We start from the raw sequence: 7824 nt of genomic DNA on the forward strand, positions 1-7824 counted from the left end.
ATATCTGGGAGTTTTATCATTCCTCTCCCAACCTCAATCAGAAGGCTCAGTTTAGGATAAGAGTGAGATCAGCCTAGGGGCCCTTCTTAGGAGCCCACTGGTGTCTTTGCTTTTCTTTCGAATCTCCCTATTCCTCCTTATCAGAATCTTTTTGAGTATTAACAGTATGAGGAGCTCTGTTCTAACATGTCAGGTTTCCTTCTAAATATTTTGCCTTAATACCTGGGCCAAGCTTTACAAATATTTTGTTTTTCCTGTTGGTTACCAGAGGGGACGGCGGGGGGGGGGGGGCGGGGGGGGGGACGCGGGGGGAGGGGGCAAGGATGGGTGAAATAGGTGATAGGGATTAAGGAGCGCGCTGGTCGTGATGAGCACCTGGTGTTGTGTGGAATTGTTGAATCACTATATTGTACACCTGAAACTGATGCAACCCTGTGTGTTAACTGGAATTCAAATAAAAACTTAAAAAGAAAAAAATGTTTTCTTTTTCTGGGTTCTGAGGTATCATTCCTTCTCTGAGGCAGCTAAGGCAGAACATCCCATGAGGTAGAGGGTGGTGATAACTAAAATAACGCAGATAGACGGAAGTGTTTGTTAATATTTCAAGATTTCATCTGTCACTTAACTTGCAGCCAATATTGCCAAGGACGTGTCTTTTTAGGAGTTTCTTCAGCCAATAAATAAGAATTATCTGTTGTGGTGCAGTGGGAAGGTTCATTGGCTCAGATTTACAGGTTTGTGTTCCAGTCCTAGTTTATGCCTGTGCTTTGGAAGCACACTTTCTATGTCAACAGTAAAGTGCAGTTCCAAATGTTTGTCTCTTTTATCTGTGGACTTTGACTCCATTGATTGTGTAACATTGGGAAATTGACCTAGATTTCAAGTTTCAGTTTTTGCTATATATTTCCATAGCACTTTCTACCTCAGACAGAGGGAACTTCTGTGGAATAATAATAATAGTTTATGTTTAAATAGCATTTCTAAATTGTAAGTATTATTCTTAGTGCTTTACATATACTATTTCACTTGTGACTCATTTATGAGGTGGATACTGAGATACAACCCAAAACAGAGGTAGGATTTAAACCTTTACAGTCTGGTTCCAGGGTCCGTGCTCTTAATTATTAAGTTAGACAACCTCTTATCACAGGAAATATTTTGAAGGAAAGGAATGAAAATGTATTGTAATTATTATTAGAGTGCTCTCCTGGTTTGATTTATAAGTACTAATCTTTCAAAAGCAAACTATGACTCAACTCTATGTAAATTATCCCAAAATTCAGGTATGCTAAGGAATAACTGAATGCATGCTAAGAGTACAGTTATTAAAATTACTATTTATTTTTATAAAGTGAACAATAGATACATTTACTTCATTTAAACTGCCTCCTTTCAGGGCACCTGAGCAGCTCAGTCAGTTAAGCATCAGACTCTTGATTTTGGCTCAGGTCATGATCTCACGGTTTGTGAGCTCCAGCCCCCGCATCTGGCTCTGCGCTGACAGCCCAGAGCCTCCTTGGGATTCTCTGTCTTCCCTCCTCCCTCTCTCAAAATAAATAAATAAATATAAAAAAAATTAATTTTCCTCCTTTAAAAAATGTATTTAGGTCAGGAATCAATACAAGCAATCCAGTTTTAATTCCCACTTAGAAATAATTCTAAAATAGTATTTACTAAGTCATAATTAAGTAAATGTTTCCTTTGCTTTCTTTGAGGTATGCTCATTAAAGGACTTTCACCCCAGCCAAATGAGGTCAGTGAAATTCAATTGCATGATAAAACTTTGTCACCATCTAGTGTCAGTAAGGAGCATTGCAGTCATGTTGCTTATTTTCTCTCTTCAGTAGCTTCCTTCTAGATCTATGTTAGTATTAACTAGCACTCCCAGTGGTACCAGTGACCCACTGAATCTGTAGACTTTTATTTATTTTTAAAAATGCTTATTTAATTAAAAACATTTTTTAATGTTTATTTATTTTTGAGAGAAGAGACAGACAGAGCATGAGTGGGGGAGGGGCAGAGAGAGAGGGAGACACAGAATCTGAAGCAGGCTCCAGACTCTGAGTTGTCAGCACAGAGCCTGATGTGGGGCTTGAACCTACCAACTGTGAGATCATGACCTGATCCAAAGTTGGACACTCAACCGACTGAGCCACCTAGGTGCCCCAATGTTTCTTTAATTTTGAGAGAGACACAGAGAGAGAGAGAGAATGGGGAGGGGCAGAAGGAGGGGAGGACAGAGGATTCGAAGCAAGCTCTGAGCTGACAGCAGACAGCTGGATGTGGGGCCTGAACCCACAAACCATGAGATCATGACCTGAGCCAAAGTTGGACACTTAACCGGCTGAGCCACCCTGGTGCCCCTGTAGACTATTTTAGTAATTGGATTTCAGAGTAACTCATTTCAGGTCATTTCTTACTTCCAAAGCATGGTTTATTTTGTGAGAGTGTTCTCAGGGGACCATAAAAACTTTCATCCAAGTTAGAGACAGTGTGCTCACCCCTTAAAGATCCCTTTACTTTAGCTTCAGGATGATGAACATGGGAAAAAATCTTCATGATATATATTAAATTATTATGAAATAGTTGAGGCTTTCAGAAGAACATAAAGTCAGTATATCAAACATTTATGCACTTGCTGTAATAGTTATCTCCTGCTGTATAACAAATTGCCCCAGTGCAGCAGCTGAAACAGCAAACATTTATTATCTCACACAGTTTCTGAGGGTCAGGAGTCAGCGAGTGGCTCAGCTGGGTGGTTCTGGCTCAGCGCCTCTCTCCCTCGGGGCTGTTGGCAAGCCTAAGCTGGGCAGGCATCTCAAAGCCTAACCAGGGAGGGAAAGACAGCTTCTGAGCTCATGCCTGTTTTTCGGCAGGTTTCAGCTTCCTGCAGGCTGTCTGCCAGAGGCTCGGTTTCTGAAAGTGTGGGCCTCTTTATAGGACTGGCTTCCCCCAGAGCAAGAGAGGGGGAGGGAGCCGGAGGGAGAAAGAGAGGGCGGGAGGGAGAGAGGGGGAAGCTATAGTCTTTTTTAGAATCTAATTTCACAAGGAATGGTTTACTTCTACCGTACGTTATTGGTCACTCCTGAACCTGGTACCATGTGGCAGGGGACTATAGACGGGGTGAAAAACAGGAGGCGGCCATCATTGGGACCATCTTGAAGGCTGGCTGAAACACCCACCGTCTAGCTTTACTAAATAGTAACATTTTGCCCCATTTGTGTAACTACTACTAGCCCTGGGCTAAACTCAGGGAGCTACCAAAGAGAAAGAATGTTTTCTTCCCATGGACTTTCCACCCCACTGCTGAATCTCCCTTCCTCCCTCTGTGACTGAGCTCTGCCAGATCCCAGAGCTCACATTTGGCTGTAGGAGACGTGAAAAAGCTCAGTCCAATCTCATACGCAGCTCGAATGCCATCTTTTTACCTCCTCATACTGCTGACTCTGTGAGGAAGGAGATCATGGTTCTTTCAGGATTTTTTTCTGACTTTTCTTGCTTCTTTTTTGCTTTCTAATTTGCTCTAGCACGGGGTCCAGCATGTGGGTTAAAGAGGAGCAAAAAATACCTTTGTATTTAGCTGATACTGTATATAGTCCTCCCTCGGTTAATGCTAGCTGATACTCATTCCCTCCATTAACCTAAACATCCAAGTACAGGTTCTTCAGGTGAGGATGTGGGTTATTTGGAGAACTCGTGAATGCTTCACACTCTTCATGTATTCTCCAGTTGGCTTCTTGAAATCCACACTCGGCCTTTGCTCTCTTTGAGGCTTCACCCTACGCAGCCTCTTCCCGCCGGGGACCTTGGCCTCAGGAAGCAGTGTTCTTGGGTGGCAGGGTCTCTTCAGGATGGCTTATGCCTGCTCCCTGCAGGTCCTTTTGGTCAACAGGAAAACATCATGTGTCTTTTTCCTGCCAAATGCCTTCCCGTCCAGTCGGCCCTCCCTCTCCACCCTGTAACCGCACTGCTCCAGCCAGTCTTCTGCGTTTGGAATTCTCCAGATGGGCGCAAGAGCCCAGGTGCAGATGTCGACAAATACTTGCAGATGCTGGTTGGCTTTCCTTAGAACTCTCTCTGCTTTCCTCTTTGGTCTCCAAGCAGCACCAGCACCTGCGATGTGAGGGCTCTGTAAACATCCAGCCAGAAGGTGAGACGCCGATTTACTCCCTTATAGGCACTCCTGGTCCCTGTGACTGGTTTACGTGGAGCCTTTCTCTTGGCCTGGGCGTGAGTGAGAAGTGCCTGATTATGGGAGGGGGAAAAAAACCAAGAAATCCCATTCAATGAATGTATGGCTTTCTTGTAAAATGGCTGGAGATAACGGACAGGGACTGATATTTAAAGGACCAGCTTGGTCATTTTCTATAAAATTCTGCAGAAATGTGTCTAGCAAGTCTCTGGCTTCAGGGCCTCATTTGAATTTCAAAGATAAAGAGAACCCCCCTTTTTAACATAATACATTTTGCTCAGATTAAAACATGTGGAAATGTACAGATTTAGTTGAAATCCCCTGTGTACTTGTCCTCAATTCCACTCCACTCCTTGCCTGCCTAGAGGGTGTTTGTCAATACCATGTATACTCACTACTTGCCCTAGTGCCTTTGGGCCACTATGACGGAACAGCACGGGGCGGGGGAGAGGGGCGGTTTATAAACAATAGAAATTTATTACTCACAGTTCTGGAGGCAGAAAGTCTGAGAACAGAGTGCCAGCCTGGTCATGTGAGGGCCCTGGTCCAGGTCACAGACTTCTCATTGTATCCACACGTGGTGGAAGGGGACAAAGGAGCCCTCTTGAGCCTCTTTTATAAAGGCATTGATTCTCATTCATGAAGGCTCTGCCCTCAGGAACTAATTACCTCCCAAAGGAGCTTTTTTTTCTTTTCCCCTTAAAGTTTATTTATTTATTTATTTATTTATTTTGAGAGAGAGAGAGGGAGAGCGCATCCATGCACCAGAGAGAGAGAGAGATTGAGAGAGAGAGAGAGACAGAGCGCTTGCATGCAGGAGCAGGGGAGAGAGGGAGACAGAGAATCCCAAGCAGGTTCCCTGTTGTCAGTGCAGAGCCTGGAGCCAGAGCCTGGAGACTGTTGTGGGGCTGGATCTCAGGAACCATGACATCACCACCTGAACTGAAATCAAGAGTCAGCTGCTTAACAGACTGAGCCACCCAGGTGCCTCTGAGATGATTTTTAAAATTTTCTTTTCTTTCTTTTTCTTTTTTGCTATTGCAGATGACAGAACAATCATCATCCTGGTACTTGTCTAGTTATATATTATAGAACATATACCTAAAAGAAGTATAGAGGAATTGCTAGCTTGAAGGATATGCTAATTTACATATCTCCTAGACGTCAGATTGCTCACTCATGTTATTTTCCGCCACCGCCAGCAAATTCAAATCCTCAGCAACATTTGGTATCGTTGGATTAAATAATTTTTGCCAATTATCTTGTTTTAAATTGTATATTGTACTTTAAAAAAATGTTTACTTTTTATTTTGAGAAGAGAAGTGAGGGTGAGTGGGGAGGGATAGAGATGCAGGAAGAGAGAGAGAATCCCAAGCAGGCTTCATGCTGTCAGTGCAGAGCCTGATGGGGATGGGGGGCTCAATGTCACAAATGGTGGGATCATGACCTGAGCTGAAATCAAGAGTTGGATGCTTAACTGACTGAGCCACCTAGATTCCCCTAAATTGTATAGTGTACTTTTTTGGCTGTTAGTATTTTTGAGCATCTTTTCATATATTCTTTACTCTGGTCTTCCTTTATATCTTTTGGGCTAGATCATCACAAGGCCATGAGAAAACCTCTCTGCCTTGTGATGAAGTCCTTATGTTAATTTGAAATTCTCAGGTTCTATGCATAGCTAGAAATTATAAATATAGAATTCAGACATTAGGAATGCATATGGGGGAGTTTTTTAAATTAAAATTTATTTTTCTTTTTTTATTTGAGAGAGAGAGAGTGCAAGCATGGGAGAGGGGGAGAGATAGAGATAGAGAGAGAGAGAGAGAGAGAGAGAGAGAGAGAGAGAGAGAGAATGTTGAACATGTTCCACACTCAGCGTGGAGTCCAACGCTGGGCTTGCTTCCACAACCCTGGAATCTGAGCTGAGCTTAAATCAAGAGTTGGACGCTCAACCAACTGAGCCACCCAGGAGCCTCTGGAATTATTTCTAACATCTTATTTTGTGTTTTCTGTGTATTACCTCTTTTATAGCTTCTTTCCCCTTCTTTCCTCAACTACAATGTCTGGCACTTGGTAAGAACTCTATGTGTTTGCTATTGTTATTATTACATTGAATTGATAAAGCTTTTTATATTCCTCTTTTTTTCCCTCTTTGATGTTTTATAAACTACAGATTTTGTTTCTAATTTAGTACCAATACTTAATTTAAAAACATAGATTTAATTATCTCTTTCTCTAAATAGATACAGTTATTCACTAGTTCTGTTTCCCTCCCAAATATTTACCACATTTTGACCACACATTATTCAACCTCACTCCCATCTTGTTATGGTTGTGCTTTATTTGTTCTTTTGTTGTTTTTGTTCTTTTTTAACATATAAATGAGATATTATTATTTGTCATACACATTAATTAAAATTACTAACACATTTTGTCATTTTTTTCCGCTTTTGCTTTTTCTTAATTCTATACTTCCTTCTTCTTCACTTTTATTCTTACTGAAATGTATTCTCTGATTATTGTCTTCATGAGATTCTGTGGATATTAAACCGTTAGTGTTCTTCTTTCCTCTTTTAACAACTGATAATCAGGGGCACCTGGGTGGCTCAGTCAGTTAAGCATCCAACTTTGGCTCAGGTCATGATCTTGTGGTCCATGAGTTCGAGCCACGTGTCAGGTTCTGTGCTGTCAGCCTGGAGCCTGCTTTGGATTTTGTGTCTTTCCTCTCTGCCCCTCCCCTCTTGTGCTCTTTCTCTCAAAAATAAATAAACATTAACAAAAAATGAACAGCGGATAATCAATTTTGTAAAAAAGGTTGATTTAAACATCAGCAGTGATGACTTCATCCTCAACTCCTGAATCAATACTGGTGGAAGTAATCTGCTTACCAATCTTGGAAGGACTTTGTAAATCAATGAGCTGCTTGTGAATCCTCACCTGAAAATGACCCATGTCTTAGAACCTTCACCACGATGAATTTTTCTTGTAGTGATTCTTGGAGTCTTGGTGGGCATCTGGACTGTTCCTTTTACTTTGAGATTCTTTCTCTTTGTGCCTCTGATCAAATCCGCAGGCACCACCTCCAAAGATTTTACAGTTTGGCTGGTTAGAATAATTCTAACTCACCACCTCCGGTTCCTTGAGTGTCCTTCTCTATCTTTTAAAAGCCATGGCTTTGGGGCTTTCTGACCCACCTGTTTCTCTGCAAGAGTAAACACCAAGGAGTCAGGAGCTGCAGGAGGAGCCTCTGGGCAGAACTAGCTCCATTTCATCTGGACCAATCTTCCTCAAAGAGCTAAGTGGTTTTTTTTTTTTTTTTTTTTTAAACAAGAGAGATTTTTTGTTGTTGTTGAGAGAGAGAGGGTGCCAGTGAGCGAAGGGCAGAGAGAGAGAGAGAGAGAGAGAGAGAGAGACAATCCCACATTGACAGCGTGAAGCCCCAAGCTGGGCTCCAGTGAAGGGGGGGTCGAGCTCCCCTCATGCAGGGCTCGAACTCACTAATGGTGAGATCATGACCTGACCCAAAGTTGGATGTTTAACTGACTGAACCACCCAGGCACCCCCAAGCTTAGTGTTCTTCTAAAACTCTTTATTTTGCTCTTATTCTTATGTGATATATTGGCTGGGTATAC

At 42.3% G+C, this 7824-nt stretch overlaps 1 pseudogene; it reads right to left on the bottom strand.

The window, feature by feature from the left end:
- Nucleotides 1-7012: 7012 nt before the first annotated feature.
- Nucleotides 7013-7363, bottom strand: LOC131492418 (small ribosomal subunit protein uS10-like; annotated as a pseudogene).
- Nucleotides 7364-7824: the final 461 nt, after the last annotated feature.

The sequence above is a fragment of the Neofelis nebulosa genome, chromosome 13, assembly GCF_028018385.1.
Source record: "Neofelis nebulosa isolate mNeoNeb1 chromosome 13, mNeoNeb1.pri, whole genome shotgun sequence".
Lineage (NCBI taxonomy): Eukaryota > Metazoa > Chordata > Mammalia > Carnivora > Felidae > Neofelis > Neofelis nebulosa.